We start from the raw sequence: 16,440 nt of genomic DNA, 5'->3' as shown, positions 1-16,440 counted from the left end.
TGAGATAAGGGACAGGACATAAAAGAATCTTGCAAATGCTGGTTAAATGTAGTTGTGGATGAAGGGGAACTGAAATATCAAAATAATAATAATTTGAAAAATGTCGTTTGCCTTGGGAAAAAGTATTTGCAAAAAACACAGTCTCTTCACAGGAACAAGTGGAGCTTCAGCTCTTGGAAGGAAATGCCACAAGTAAATGCATTTCCTGGAGCAAAGTAAGTGACAGCAACTATTGCAAATAAAATAAAACTGCATTTGATTAAATCTATTCCTTTATCCCCATGCACTCCCCAGTGCTGAAAATAAGATAAATGACATCTGTGGTTTTGCATGCTGAGAGGATGGAACCTTAAAGTTCTCTCCAAATCCTGTTTGTGCATGAGGGCTGCACATGTCTTCCCCTTGTGGGGGGGAAAAAGAGGCTGAAATTCAATGTTTTAAGTCACTGGAAAAGAAAAAGTGCAGCTGCACTGACTGACCAGCTGGGAAAAGGCCTGGGTATCTCTAGTCTCTCCAATCTCAGGTCTGTATGGGTTTATTTTGCTGTTTGTGGTGGCAGACACCCTTTGCCAGAGCAGCTTTGTGTTGTTTGTCCTCCCCCAGGACAGTGAGGAGTGGTGACCTCCCCTGCCCAAGTCCTTCCCCCCAGCACCTGGACCTGCAGGATCCAGTGAGCTCAGGGGTTGAAACCTTTCCCTCCACACTAAGCTCTGTTCTCCAGCCCTGGCCAGGGGCTGAGCCCAAGAATGGGAGTGGAGGAAGGTATTTCTTTTCTCCTTAGTCCTTGGAAGGGAATTGGAGGTGGTGATGTTTTCATCTCTGCGTCCACCTTGGCTGTCTGCACTTTTCTAGGTGCTGCAGGGGTAATTACCAAGGGGATAAAGCAGGAAAAGAGAAAGAAACCCAACAGAAATGGAGGGTGTGGGTGTACCTCTGTGGGTTTGGTGTCATTTTGTCTGTTTTTCAGGATTTGGAAGAGACAGGAGTTCTGTTGCACTCTCCTCACTGATCCCAAACCTTGCTCTTGGTAGGCTGGAGTAGAAACCTGCTTCAGAAGTTCCATATCCCAGAATGAAGATGAGGACAAAAGATTGTTTTTCTGTTGCTTTCAGCTTTTGCCAGCATTTTCTTTCTGAGCTGGAAGGGTGAGGTGAGCCCTCAGTACTGAATATACTTCTTATTTATCCACGGGTATGGATGGAATCTCCAAGCTGAGCACGGACTGCTTGTGCCTTGTACTGAAACTCAATCTTTTAAGCTTTACCCAGGATTTTAAGACTCCCAAGGAGTGTGGTTATCTATAACCTGCTGGTATTACCTCCCACCTCAGCTTTCTGTGTGTGCCCAGTCAGTGCAGGAGGAAAGAGCCACCCTTGCCTGCCCTGATGACTCTGGTTAAGCCTTCTCTGGACACGAGCACAGCCACAAAATGGAATAATTGCCTTTTACTCATAACAAACTGGCAGAGCTGTCTCAGGGTTTCAAGAGAGACGATTAAAGATTTTACACTGTTTTCTTCCAAAGGAGAAATAGACCTGGGGGTTCCCTAATAGTCCTCCTGATTCTGCGCCACCCTCTCAGAGCATCTTGTTGTGGGTTGCATTTATTACGAGCCACTTATTATCCCTAATTATTGAGCAGGGGGTAGGGCTCTCTCGGAGTTGTGGCTTGATGAACACTCAGCTGTCTCTATTTGAGATAAAATTACTGTAATTAACAAATCGATCAACCCTACTTTCGCTTTGCCTGCCTGGGACAGAACAAATGGGCTAAATGAGACCTATTCAGCACAAAAGTAGAGAAAGGGGTTCACAGACCTCAGGATACACAGGCTCGGAGCTTTTTTGTTACACACTGCTTTTAATGGTAATGTCACATAATTGCCTCTTGTTAGGCAATTTTGCCTCCAAAAAGAAGCACCCACGCTGCACTTTGCTCAGCTCAGCCCAGCAAGGCAGAGTCAGCGGGTGAGCAGCCAGGTGGGCTGTTTGCTTAAAACCTCCCCCTCCAGCAGGGCTGGGTTGGATTCTCTGGGTGCTGTGCTTCCCTTGTGACTCCTGCCAGGCTGTTTGCAGCATTGGTGTCTTTGAGAGGAAGATTGAATCCTTAGGTTGGCTTTAGTTGTGCAGATGTCACCTTCTCCAGCTCCCCATTTCCTGCTCTTCACGTTGCTTTAGTGTCTGAGGGTATCTGATTTTAGCTCCAGGAATCCTCCCAGCTCGCTGGTTGGGAAACACTCGTCCCCACCTCTTCTCCCAGAGCCTTGTGCTGTCTAAGAGGCATTTGGCAACAGGATTTTGTCCCTCTTGAAGCTTTTGTGGTGTGTCTGTGCACTTGGTGAGCTGACACTGCATGTGCTGGTACCCACCCTCCCCGCCTGGCCACACCAGGATGGTGTCACACCCACACATGGATTGAGGGTGATCCCATGAAGGGGATGAGATGCTGGAGGGCCAAGGAAATGCTCTGTTTCACTGTGTTCTGCCCTCCTGGGAAATGAGCTGGTCAAGGGTAGATCTGCTACATCTGGAGAAGGCTCTGGAGCACAATTTGGGGAGCAGCTGAGGGAGCTGGGTGTGTTCAGCCTGGAGAAAAGGGGGTTCTGGGGGGACCTTATTCTTCTTTACAGCTACTGAATAGGACATAGGCAGGTGGGGTTTGGTCCCAGGCAATAAGTGACAGAATAAGAGGAAATGGCATCAAGCTGTGTCAGAGGAAGTTTAAATTAGAGAATAGGAAAAATTTCTTCACTGGAAGAGTGGAACAGGCTGCCTGGGAAAGTGGTGCGATCACCATCCCTGGCAGTGCTGATGAGATGTGCGAAGGCAGCCCTACCAAACGGGTCTGTGCCAGTCTCAGGTCTTTCAGGAGGATGAAGCTGGTGCTCCTGCCAGCAGAGGTTGAGGTTCTTGCTGCACCAGCTCACCTAGGTTTGCCTCCACATGCTGAGTGAGACCCTCACAGTCAAGTTTCTTCCAACAGCTTGTTAACAAAATAATCTGTAAGTGCTTCAAGGAACTGAACTGCTTAACCTGGAGAGTTGTCCTCGTTCTGGCCCTTTCTGCACAGGCCAGAGGAAATGCATCCTCACTGTCCCCACTGCAGGCAGCAGTGAGGTGTGGAAGGGTGTTTAGGGCAGAAGGATAAATGGGAAGCAGGGAGTGTCTGGCTTGGCCTGTAACACTGATGGCTCAGCATTTCAGAGCCTGCTCATCCCTGCCTGCTTCTGGGGCTGCTCTCCATCCTGGGGGCTGCTCTCCATCCTGGGGGCTGCTCTCCATCCTGGGGGCTGCTCTCCATCCTGGGGGCTGCTCTCCATCCTGGGGGCTGCTCTCCATCCTGGGGGCTGCTCTCCATCCTGGGGGCTGCTCTCCATCCTGGGGGCTGCTCTCCATCCTGGGGGCTGCTCTCCATCCTGGGGGCTGCTCTGCTCTTCCCCACAGCTGGCCCTGCCTCTCCGCTGGGCATCTCCATCCCCAGCACGGCTGGCTGGAGGGACAGCGAGTCGCTGCTGTCACTGTCACATCCGAGCAGGGGAAGCCCGTGTGGAGCCGTCAGAGGCAGAGCCAGGAGCATCTGAAAGCTTCATTAGCCGGGCTTTGTTCTGGGGCGCAGTCAGGCGGGGAAATCACGCTCCAGTGTTATCAGCCATGTGCAGGAGGCGGTTGCGTGGCAACCCCGATTGCGGGACCGGAAAAAGAAATACTCATTTTCTTCAATTTAGGGGCATTTCAAACAGGAATTCATTGCTGATGGAGGATTTGCTTAGGTTTCACATCTCTTAAAGGGATGGCAGCTGGTGTTGTGTTGGCATCGTGTGGGTGCACGCTCACGAGGTAAATGAACATAAAACAATCCAGGTTTTGTTTGGGTTTTCATACACTGGTTTCCATCCCTTTGTCCTGCTGGGGCTTGAAATGGGATGAGGACTGGAAATTCCATTGCTTCTTTCAGGCCTGATGTCGAAGCACCTCCAGGGAACCCTTCCTGGTACCACACTGGTTACTGCAGGTGAGGAGGGTGATCGTGGTCCCTCTTCCCTCTGAGCCCTGTTCGGAGAGCAAAGTGCAGAAAGGGCAGGGTTCTGCTGCTGCATCTCCTGGCCAGGCTGGGGAATTGCTCAGACTTCAGAGAAACTACAAACCCTCAGTACCTGTGAGGCTGTTAAAGAGCACTGGATGTAAGGATAGGAAAGAGATTAATGAATCTGCTTTTGTGTGGAGCCTGAGATGTTGAGATGGAGGCAAACAGAGGCTGCCCAGGCCTGTTTTGAAGGGGAGCATGATTATATAGTGCAAGTAAGAAACAAATCCCAGCTCTGAGTGGGATTGTCAAGTGTGCAGGTGGGGCAGGGCATCCTCTGGTCTCCCTGTCCTGCTGCAGCTCTGGCTGTTTCACACAGAAAGGGCTGAAAGAGCTTTTTTAAACTTCAGCTTTGGTGTGTGCTCTGCAGTAAGAGCAGTGGGGTCAGGTCAGTCTGCCCTGAAAGAGAACCTGGGGTGCCCAGACACCATGAGTCCCTAATGGGTTTGTCTAGATTTTGGTAGGGGGATTCACATGCTCCATGTGCCATCTATCAGGATGATGTAGCTGGCTTTCCAAAAACCTGTGTGTGTTTGCACCCACCCTTGTACACTCCTCTCTGGTGCCTAGAATGGACAGGGCATGCCTGAGTGCTCCCAGCTGGAAAGGCTAAAAGGGAATTAACACCTACAGGATATTTATTGTGCTTCTCTGGCCCCATAAGTAATGTGGAACTCACTGTTTTATTCTTTGTGCACCTGGTACTGTCTGTATTGCCAGGGTGAGGTGCTGGCACTGGCTTTGGGATCTGTGATGGAGGAGAGATTAAATGAACATCCTCTGTGTGGCCTCACCTGCTGAGAATGTGAAGGCACTTTCTGTCACAGATCAGCTTGTGCATCAGCTGACAGCAAATCCAAAGAATATTACTTGTACATGGAAAACTCCTTTCTCTGCTCTGTCCTCTGACTCCAGCCTTTCAATATTGAACAATAATACATCTTCCCTTCTTATTAACAATTCAGTTTGAAGACTGATTCAGATTAACTTGGTCTCTCGTTGTATTAAGCTCTTTAGGAAAAAAAAGCCACAGGAGCTCAGGATGTTTATGAAAAGCAATTTCCTCAATGCCAGGCAGTTTAATAACTCCATGGCCATGGCATTCAGGCTCTCATTTATTTTAAACTGTGTTTCCAAACCGTGACGGGTCAATAATAAATAAGTCAGGGTGGCAGAATTTGTGTGGAAGGGAGCTAAAAGGAAAAAGACACATTCAGACAGGAGCACAGAGAAGAGTGTGGCTCTTGGGTCTGACAAATTAAAGGCTTATTTGACAAACAAATTCTTCTTATAATCAATATTTCCCCACCGAACTATTGAGAGCAAGTGAAATTTTTGAGCTACATATAGCAAAAAGGAAAAATTCTGATCCTCTCTCATCCAAACTGTTTCCTTGTAACAGTAAAATTATTCTTCTACATACTGGTCTGGATTTTCCCTTTAATCAAGTCTCTGGTGGAAGGAGACACGTAGCCCCAGGCAGGCTTTTGCACCTGAGACCTCCAATCTACTCAAGCAATAAATACAAACATCACAGAGGGTTTCAAATGACTTGTTAAAATATTGGAAATCAGTACCTTGTAGGAAACAAAGTGAGTTAATAGTATTTGTTGAAAACACCTTTTACAAACCACGTGGGACACTGAGCAGGTCAAGTGGAATGTGTAGCAACATTCACCTGTCTCCTGCTTCCCTCTGTGGATATTCGGGCAGAGATTTTGGTGGGTGGAGGTTTTATGATCTCCCTTTGAAGCACAGAACATGCAGAAGAACTGAGCTGAATTGCTCTGTGTTGTGTCCTGCTCTGCTTACGTGAACTCCGGGCTCTCCAGCTCAGGAAGGGCTTTTCTTCTGCATATTCCACGTTCAGGGCAGGGCAGCAGGTTCAAAATGTAACTCAGCTTCAGAAAGCTGGAATATTCAGATTGTTGTTAGTATACAGGGATTGGAAAATTGACTTCTGTTGGTCACATTCCCTTTCAGATTGCTCCTGGGAGAAAGATGCTCCCCTCCTCTATGTGAAGCATGAAGTGCTGTGGATTTTTCCTGGATTATCAAAATATTGAGCTTGATTGAAATGTTACTAACTCAACAGACATATGTGTTGGATAATTTCTGTGAATAATTGAGCAGGGAGGTTATCTCTGCCATTCACACCCAGCTGGAAGTTGAGCTGTGGCTGGCCAGGGAGCTGAGCAGCTTCTGCTTTTATTTTGGTTAAACAGAATATTTATAAATCAGGTGCTCAGCCTGAGTGTTTATTTAAAAGTCCTAGTTTTTTTCCTTAATGTTCATGAGTGCTCATTTATTAGAAGCTCACACTGTGAGCCCCTAGGAATTCATGAGATGTTTTCTCTATCTGGGTACTTTAAATAAATCTCACAATTGCAGGCTGCAGGGCCTGGGTAGATGAACTCCTTCTGAACAGGCTTCCCACACTAACCTTCCCCTTCTCCAGCTTGGTAGGAAAAGCTGCACCAAAATCTTGGGTCTTTTGCCTGTTGATGGACTTACCTGTGGAATTTCATGTTTGAAACAGGCTTCAGTGGTGCTCAGGATGACACTGGAGCTGCAGTGATGCTGTCCCCAGAGGCTGTGTGAATAATGGTGTGAGCTGGGGTGGGTTGAGCCTGGCTGGGTACCAGATGTTCCCTCAAGTTACTCCATCACTCTCCTCCTCCTCCTGGGGAGAGAAGACACAACAAAAGGCTTGTGGGTTGAGATCAGAGCAGGGAGAGATCTCACCTTTATCACTGCAGGCCAGACAGGCTTGATTTGGGGAAATTAGTTAAATTTATTACCAACAAAATCAGCTGTAGTAATGGAAAACACAAAAAAATCCTAAAAATACCTTCATTCCACCCCCTCTTTTTCCTGGGCTCAGCTTCACTCCTGAATGCTTTCCCTCCTCCCCATGGTGGTACAGGGAATGGGATTGTGGTCAGTTCACCACACACCGACTCTGCTGCTCCTTCCTTCTCAGGCAAGGACTCCTCACAATCCTCTCCTGCTCCATCACAGGCTCCCTCCCATGGCAGACAGTTCTCCCTGAACTTCTCCAGTTTTGGGCTGTCCCACAGGCTGCAGCTCTCCATGAACTGCTCCAGGCTGGGTGTCCCAGGGGGTGAGGCTGCTCCAGCCTGAACCCCTCAGCATCACAAGTCCTGCTCTTGGTGCCTTAAGTTTTATCTTTCATATTGTCCAGATTCTGTACTGCATTGGTATAGAACTCTGAACTCCAGATAAAGTGTCAGCAAGCTCTCCTCACAGTGTAGTCAGACACAACAATCATTTTCCAGCCCCAGAACCAAGGACAGCATTGCAGCTTCAGGCCCAAAAAGTGTAACCAGCAGAGGGTTGAGGAGAGCAGTCTGGGAGGATGGGACTTCATTAACTGAAGCTGAAATTGGACAATTAACCCCAATATGGAAATGGACCAAAACTTATAAAAGTGTGAGAACTCCTGACCCAGAGTCCATCTTGGGTGCAGCCTCAGCCAGGCTCTTGCACTGCCCAAGGTGCATCCTTTGAAGGCCTTTTAATAAATCCCAACTTTATTCCTTTACCTCCGTGCAGCCTCTGTTCCAGGCAGCCTCTGGAGGCTCACCCCAGCATGGGCTCCTCTATCCATGGGGCCACAGAGGTAGCCAGCAGAGGAGCTGCAGCGTGGAGCTCTCCCAGTGCTGTAGCACTTCAGGGAGGCTGACCAAGACCTGGCTCTTCAAAAGAAACAAACCCCAGCTCCTGACTGTCTAAGGGAGGTCAGGCATGAAAATATCTCCACCCCCACCTTCTTCCTCCCTGCTGACCTGAAGCCCATGATCTCTCTGACCCAATGAATCAGGACTCTGGGCAAGATCTCTTCCATGAGAGTGCTGCAGCTGGCAGGGTAATGAGACAGGAATGTGATGAGCTCCCATTCCCTCTCTGCTCCTGCTCAGTGCCTTGGCCATGAGCACGTGTGAACACCTGCAGCAGGATGCAGAGCAATACACAGGGACACACTTCCCTTCTCTGCTCCTTCAAGGACTTCATTTTTTAAAGCTTCCATAAGAAATGTGCTTACACTGGCAAGGATTAAGTGGGAAGAATGAGCTATGCCTCGTCCTCCTGCAGTCCTGTCCTCCAGGATGTCTCTGCTTTCAAAGCCATTTCTGAGTCCTCTCTTGATGGCTGGGCTGCAGGGCACTGACCAGGGGCTGCCAGGGGGTATCTCAGAGTGAGGAGGAGGAGGAGGGATGGCTGCTGCTGACCAGAGCCTGCACTGCTGCCTGCTGCTTGCCTGCTTTTGTATTCCCTCGATTTCAAGCCATTCTGCAGCATCTGGGGATTAATTTTGCTCAGATGTGCTGCTTACATTTATAAGACTTGTAGAGAGCAAGAATTATCATTTTAATTCATAGTAATATTTCCAGGCAAAGACTTGGATTGTGGGTGCTTTTTTTTCTTGTCTGTTCGTGTTTTGGCTCACAGAGGATTTGCTTTCTATCTGGGTTTGGAGGGATATGATTTCTTTGTTTCATTTTCCTTCCCAAATGTCCTGTCAGCTGCATACTGAAGGAAAAACTGTCTGAAAAATAGAGTCATATTTTATTTTAGGCTTCCCTGCCCTAATCTATGGCCAGGTAGCTGGATTTATATGTAAAAATGAGAGAGACAGGAGATAATCTGCCAGTCTTGGCAGTCTTCAGCTCTGGTGGTGGTGTCCCAGCTGTTTCCTATCTTCACCTTGCTGGAGAACCCATTTTCATGATGAAAATCATTTGTCAGCTTTTAATCTCCCAGTGCAGATGTGACAAAATAGTTTCATAATCCGCTTGCGTGCATCAGGCTGCTCACTTCTATTTTGGGAGAGCAGGGCTGACTAATGTGTAGCTCTGGTTGATGGTGTGTGACACTGCTGTGCCAAAGGCTGTCACAGTGCAGCAAACGCCCCCAGAAAGGGGGTAAATGCAGGGATTTTTTAGTATCAGTTGGAAACTCGAAGCAAAAACATCTCACAAAGCCACAGAGAGAAGCCTGGGTTGTGACTCACAGGAGGAGAAATGTCTGTGTCTGTGCAGGGCTGGAGCAGGGGACTGACATCCCTCGTGCTGCGAGAGTGAGAGGGAAGCATGGGCTCCAGGCCAAAACCAGGGAATGGTGACTCACCCCTGCTTCAAAGGGGTGCAGATAGAGTGTTCCCCATCACAAGGGATACCAGCAACTCCCAAAATCCCCAGGGACATTTCTATGAATCACCTGCAGGATGAGAAAGTGGAGGGATAATGGGGAGCAGTTTGGGTGTTGTGTCACTGAAGTGTGCTTTGCTTGTGGGAAGGGGATAAAGCACTAAAATCTAACGTAGCTGCATTGAGTGTGGGGGAATAGTGGATGATGTGGCTGAATATTCCATCATGACTTGCTCATGTGGCATTCACTGTGTGTGCTTACCTGATTTGGCCTCATTAAAGCTGAGAGAAAGGATGGTCAAACATTTGTCCCGATAAAAGTCTAGACATTCAATTTTTCCTAAATAACTCTGTTAAATTAAAATAATAAAAATTTCAGAAAAGTCTCAGTGTGTAGACAGTTTAATATGAAGATGAAATGTGGTTGAAATATAATCAATACCTTGATCAATCAAGGGATTTAGTTTTGGGAAGTAGAAATGAGCTGTATAGGGGGAAAATGGCAAAAGTCCTCGATGTCTTGAGAGCATATTCGATTAAATCAGAAAGCTGGTAGAAAGAAAATGCAATTTCCAGTTGTGCCTCATGAGCCCACTAACCAGCTTGTGAAATGTGTGCAGGGAAGGTCCTGACAATGTTGTTTTCCTAATAGTTTTAATACTTAAATAATATTTTACTTAATATAAGTAAAGATGGGAACTAGACCAAAGCAAAGTCCAGGCATAAATCCTACCATTTATCATCTGTGTTCTCCTGGAAACAAGAAGTGACTGGCATACATGCTTAATTCAAACTAAATAGCCTATAAAACAAGTTCCCTAAGGCTAATAATAATAATAATATCAGGAGAAATGAATATAAGGATGATTGAATACAGGATATGCTGAGGAGTGGATATGGGATATAGATACATATCATGCTGGCAAGGACAGGCTGGTGTTTATGGTATGCTGGGAACTCCAATCCATCATCTGACCAGAGAATATAATGCAGTTAGAATCAAAAAAGATGCCTCTGTCTGAAGCAATGTGTGGATGTTATAAACCAGCAAATGCAAATAATTAATCAAAAGCGGCGAGTGGGGCAAAGTAGAATACCATCAAGCAATAATTCAAATCACAGCTGTGATTATGAGAAATAACCTTAAATCTGCTATTTAATTAATATTAAGCTCCTGACACCCTCTAGGATGGGGCATGAAAGCCTTCTCAGGATAATATGATAATAGTCAGAGAAAATATTATGTTCCTTACCAATTTCAGAAAGGGTATTAACCATGGAAGGCTCTCAGGTCTGTGTGTATAAACCATGTTCTCTGCACCCAAACCCTGCCCAGGTTTTCTGGGATCCCTTGTGAGAGACCCCAGTTGAGGCTGGGGCAGGCTCAGCACTCCCATCACCTTTGGGGTCCCTCTTTTGGGGTTGATCCATGGCTGCTGTGGAGCCTGATCCTTTTTTACCTGCCAGGAAAAAAGAGAGATCCCCTGTGAGACCTTGCTGAGAACCATCAGCAGCTCCCAGTGACTGAAGCTTGGCTGCTTTAGTGTGGGATGAGGGTGCCCAAATGAAGCCCTGAGCTTCAGAAGAGATCCCAGAATGGTTTAGGTTGGAAGGGACCCTAAAAGCTCATCTCCATCCAACCCCTGCCATGGCCAGGGACACCTTCCTCTGGAGCAGGTTGCTCCAAGCCCTGATGATGACCTGACACCTTCAGCAGCCCAAGGTATGAGCAGAGAGGTTCTTACACCTGCTCCCAGAGCCTGGGTGTTAGCCACAAGCTGATCCATGGCATGAGGCATTTTTCCAGCCAAGTGCAGATAGAAATATCTTTGTAGTAAGGTTGTAGATTTGCTTCATGAATGGAGTGACTGACTCCCGTGCCTGGGAATCAAGCAGCTCCTTCACCCTCCCCAGCTTTGTGAGAGTGTGTGTGTGTGTGGTAAATGACCTTTGGAATGAAATTATTAACAGAAAAGGAAAACATGATTGTAATTTATGAAATGTTAGCCCAGCTGCCTCTGGGGGAGAGCAGACCTTTCAGCCCTGCAAGCTGATACATCGCTGGGTGCCTGCATTGACACAGGTGCATTTAAAGAGTCAATTAGGGGGAAGCTGGGTATTTACACAGCCTGGATTAATTCCATGTTTTGGCAACTTTCTTTTTAAACAGTTGAGACTGCTGATGCTGCTCAGAGAGGTTGCTTGTTGAGAAAGGGCTGGAGGAGGTTCCAGAGCAAGGAGGTGAAGCCCAGACCTCTGGTAACAAAGCATTTGGGTGGTCACTGCACCCTGGGAGAGCCTCAGATTGAACAGCCCCTGCCTGTGCTGGAGCAGCTCTTGATGGTGGGATTTGGGCTCTTGAGTGCTGGCAAATGGCTGCAAACAACTGTCAAACTTCCAGGGATGTTTCCTGCAGGAGAACAACAGAAGTGGGTGCTCTCTTGGCAGTTGCCTTGTGCAATTTGATTTTATGGGTAAAAACCCTGAGTTTCTGTCTTCATTACTGGCCAGGGACTTCCACGTAGGGCTATTAAAACCTTAAAAGACTCTCTTTGAGGTAGATCAATGTAAAATGAAATGAGGGAAAATTGCTTATTGCTGAGGAAAATACAGCACTGTGAATAACAAGGAAGAAAATGCAGCTGAAGGCTCAAACTGAATCTCTATTATGCCTGTGATTAAAGATAATGTGCTAGGAAAAGGGACTGCAGGAGGGTTTCTGTGCTAGGTTGGATGGCTAAAAACATGATGATTGTGGCTGCTGGGCCCTCATTGGCCTGGGTTTGATATCTAAATTATAGGGCTATTACCCAGAAATGAGTTTGATGCTCTGAAAGGCAGAGCCCCTCCACAGCCCAGCTGGCTGGGGGCACTCATCCTGCTTGAGGTTTGTAAGCTGTCCCTGTTTTCCTTGGTAACTAAGGGTTTGTAGTTCTTTGCATAACAGTTTTGGGGTTTTTTAAAAGGCTTAAGAAATTAAAGATGGGTAGGTCTTTCCAGTCACCCACATTCCCATGTGAACCTCCAGAGAGTTCAGGAGGGACTGTTTGTTTTAAAGCTGGGGATTTTTCTTGTTTATTTTAATGAAGTTTTAATTTACTGATTAGGGTGATATGTGGAGTGACAGCACAAGATCTGTGATGTTTTCCAGAATAAATGTGCATGTTTATAAGCAGCTGATGTTCTAAACGATGGCTGAAGATTTGTATTTGGCAAACTCAATTACATTTGAAATGAGTTTGGGCTTGAACTTGGGAGACACTGCCTTCTGTTTAAAACAAAACTGTTCTCTAGGATGAGAGGAAGATTTCAGTGACATGTTTGTATTTAGTAAGCTCAAGGCACTTTTCACAAACTTCAGAACCATTCAGCATCACAAGTTGTTTTCTCCAGGAAATCTTTCCTGCTGCATCCTCAGCCCCCACAAGCCTTGATCTGGGAATTGCTGCTATCAGCTGCCTGCAGTGCTCTGCTCCTGCCTTATCTGCTCCTGGCACAGAAAGGACACTGACAATTGCTAATCAACCTCGAGCACACAGATCTCCCTAAAACACCAACAGCATCTGCACTGCTCCCTCTTCTTTATTCCCCCCTCATCCTTTGCTGTCTGCAGTCTCCTAAGCTTAAAAATTGGAGCACAGTTAATTATGCTTGAGTTGCTGCATCTACATTTAGCCAAACCTTAACCTGAAGAGCAGAGCAATTTGAATTTGGAGTTTTATGTTATATATGGGGTTTTTAGCACTAAGGTCAGGTCTCCCTCTGGCACCAGTGACACCAGTGTTTGTACTGTGCTGCTGGGTGGTGCAGCCCTGCTTCCAGCCCCTTGGCTTTTGGGAGCCTGCTACAAATCTTGTTTTCTTGGAGCTCCAGCCTGGTTGGTGTCACCTCTGGGTCCCTCCCTCTGTTAGTGCCAAGTGGTTTTTTGGTGACCCACAGAACCACTGAGGTTCTCAAGGGGCTGGCTCATGTGACAAACTCTAGCTCCTCAGCAAAGGACAGGAGGAAAGATGCTCTAGTGAGATCTCCATCCTCTGCAGGAGGACAGGCCAAACTGGGATTTGGTCCAGCACCCACACAGGTATCAGGAATAGGAACTGACAAGTTCTCTGACCTTGGTGTTTCTTAGGTTGTTTTGTAAAAATACCCCACACAAACAAAACTCTGTTTTTCATTCAGAATTCCTGTCACCACTCCTATTTCTCCTGCTGCTCTGGCTGCCTTTGCCTGGGTCATTGATATCCCAGTTGTCATCAGTGCCAAAACATGGCAGGAATAGCAAGTGTTTCTGCAGGAGAGGACTCAAGGTCCTGGGGAGGCATTGAGGGAGGGTTTGCCTGACAAACTTAAACGTGTGTTTGGTGTTTTTGTTATTTTTCTGAAAAATCACATCATGTGTGCTAGGTAAACCTCCAGCTCTAATCCTCTGCAAACTTTACTGTCCTTAAAGGAGGAAAGGGATCTGAATGGGAGGGTGCAGGTGATGTTCCAGGGTGTAAAGGCTCCAGTCACTGGTAGTGCAGTGGTCCAGCGTGGTTTGGGTGATGTCCAGCTCCGTGGTGAGGACAAGGCAATGACTCCTGCCTTGTCCTGTGGCTCTTGTGTGACTGGTTCATGTGCATTTTCCAACAGCCCTTTGTGGCTAATGGAAAAGCCAGTGTGTGTCCACAGAGAGGTTCAGCCTGGCTGTGTCAGACCCTGCCTTGTCTGCTTATTTAATGTGAGCAAACAAGGTCAAAGATAAAACAACTCCCCCTTCCCCTTTCACAATCCTTCTACTGTAATTTTTTAAGAGCCAGCCATGTGTGAGATCAAGCAAAGGTTAAATTGTCAGACTCTCTTAGCCAAGGAGAGGTTTGACTCCTAGCCTGAGGCAGGGGTGTCTAACCTGAGCTGTTACACTGCTTGTTAGATCCTGCTTTTTCATAGCCAAAACACACCAACAGCACAGCCCCGCTTCCCTGCTGGCGTTGGGGGTTTTAGTCAGTCTGTGTAAGCCTGCTCTAACACACCCTGTAACCTGTTATCCAGAACTCACCCAACTGCAGGCTGCTAAAGTGACTGGCATTGCACTTCTATTGGCTTATGCCAGGAAGAAGTGTTTTGTTTCTCTGCATCCAGTCTCTGGTGAGTGGGGAGTGGGGATTAATAGATATATTTTCAGGTTTACACTGCTGCAGATGAACATGCTTGTGTTTCTTGTGTTTGTACCCAGGGCACAGAGTTGATTCATGACGTGGCTGTGAGTGCTGGCTGATTGCCTCTGCTTCATCAGGGAATTGAGAAAATTTAACTCCCATTACATAAGTTCACCCTCACTGAAATTTATACAAATACAGCCTGGAGGTGTGTTGCTGCTAGCACCTGAGGTGCTTGGTGCTTCTGAGGGGGGAACCTGTAACTTGACAACATCAGATTTTGCTGGTCCTGAGAAGCCTTTATGTGGCTTTTCTTATACAGAAAATGAAGTGCAGCACAGCAAACTGCATTGCAGCTGCAGTGGGGACCCGTCCATCCAGACCATCTGGCAGAGCCAACAGAATGGCTGAGCCTGCAGGCTCGGGGTCCTGTGACACACCGAGGGAAGCCATGCATGAACAGATCTGCTCATTTCATCAGCAGGAACAGCGCTTAAACACAAGGAGGATTTCACAGTGACCGTCATTTCTGTGAGATCTACTGTGGTTAACTCTTCCCGGTGAGGGAGGCAGAGCTCGCCTCTACCACAGGCTGGGTTTCTCTTGACCCAGCACGGATGTTTGTGCTCCATTTTCAGATCCCTCATCTCATGATGAAGGTAGTGGTTTCTTTAGCCCATCCTTACAGATTTCCTGAATGTAGAGTAGAACCAAGCAGGAAAAATTGCAAGAAGTCCTGCAACGTTGTATCCGTCTCAATTATTCGACAGACATTGGGTGGTTTTCTTTCAGCCTGGTTCTTACAGGCGTCCCTCTCTTAACTAATATACTCAGAAAATCAATATTTTTGGTAATCAACTCCCAACTGCTGTTACAGAATAGTTCTTAGCTTCTTTAAAAAGCCAGCAGAACCATTTTTGTGAGTGTTGCAGTGGAAAAGTGGACCGTGGTGCAGCCACAGCAGGTCAGGGTGAAAGCTCATCCCTGTTTCAGCTGAGACTGAGACACTGATAGGGACCTCCCGGGTGATTTGCTGCTATCTGGGTGCCAAATTAAAATATCTACAAGCCCAAAATAGTCAAAATTCAAGGCATTGAAGCTGTCAGTGTCTGAAGTGGATTTTGGAATAAATTGTAGCTGATCTGTACCAGCTTCAGTGACAGGTTGGATGGCACTTTGAGCAAACTGTTCTAGTGGAAGTTGTTCCTGCCTGTGTCAGGGGGTTTGGAGCTGGATGGTTTTTAAAGATCCTTTCCAATCCCAACCAGGCTGTGATTCTCTGACCTTTCTTTCCCTAACATGGGCTGTTTATTTCTCCAATGTCTCTGTGACACATGCCCCTGCAGACAAAAAACAATCTTTGCTTTCACGTTGGGACTCAGATAAACAAAGGCATCATCAGCGGCCCCCAGAGAGGCTGGGCTGTAATTGAGGTTATTAGCTTTGCTATTTTTCAGAGCACAGAACAGGCTGGCAAGAAGCCAAGCCTTCCCTGAGCCAGCAGCATCTCCTCTGCTCCCGCAACCTCTGCCTTCGACACCTCCCGCTTCCTCCCCAGCCCCTGCTGCCTCTGCTCTCTCTTCCCCACACTGCCAATCCCCTGCTCACCAGGAAGCTTTTTAAATGGCAGCATGTCTGGCTAAAAATAAAATGAAATTTTAATGACTGCAAAATATCCCCTTTTCCACCCAATTTCTCTCTGGAGGAAAGGAAGGGCTGGGAAGTCGGGGAATGTCCAAGAGTTGATGCAGGGGTCGGTGCCTCCCACCTGCTTTACTGAGGTGGTAGGGAGGGGTAAAGAAATAGAAGATTATTTGATTAATAATTTTTAAAATATATTTTATTACCTTGTGGTGTTGTGGATGAAGAAAATTTGCTGGCAATCATTTGTTTGGCTTGGAAGTGGCATACCCAGGCTCGTGGTTCTGTTCATACGGCTGCGATGTAACCGCTGCCTGAACACAGAACGTGTTCTGGGCTCTGAGCACCTCCAAATCTGCCCAAGCTTGGACACTCTGGGACAGCCAGATTGGCAGAAACTCCTGAGC

At 47.1% G+C, this 16,440-nt stretch overlaps 1 long non-coding RNA gene across 1 annotated transcript; it reads left to right on the top strand.

Moving 5' to 3' along the window:
* Nucleotides 1-11,437: 11,437 nt before the first annotated feature.
* On the top strand, nucleotides 11,438-16,065 carry LOC148182800 (uncharacterized). Its single transcript, XR_015774175.1, has 4 exons — nucleotides 11,438-11,683; nucleotides 14,286-14,381; nucleotides 14,470-14,600; nucleotides 14,715-16,065. It is a non-coding gene; the product is annotated as an uncharacterized LOC148182800 (long non-coding RNA).
* The last annotated feature ends 375 nt before the right edge of the window (nucleotides 16,066-16,440 follow it).

This window comes from Pseudopodoces humilis, chromosome 19 (assembly GCF_049639895.1).
Source record: "Pseudopodoces humilis isolate 2021_Gansu_Grassland_sample_001 chromosome 19, ASM4963989v1, whole genome shotgun sequence".
NCBI lineage: Eukaryota > Metazoa > Chordata > Aves > Passeriformes > Paridae > Pseudopodoces > Pseudopodoces humilis.
Note: the sequence above shows the minus strand (reverse complement) of the source record. Positions and strands in the feature narration are given on the sequence as shown.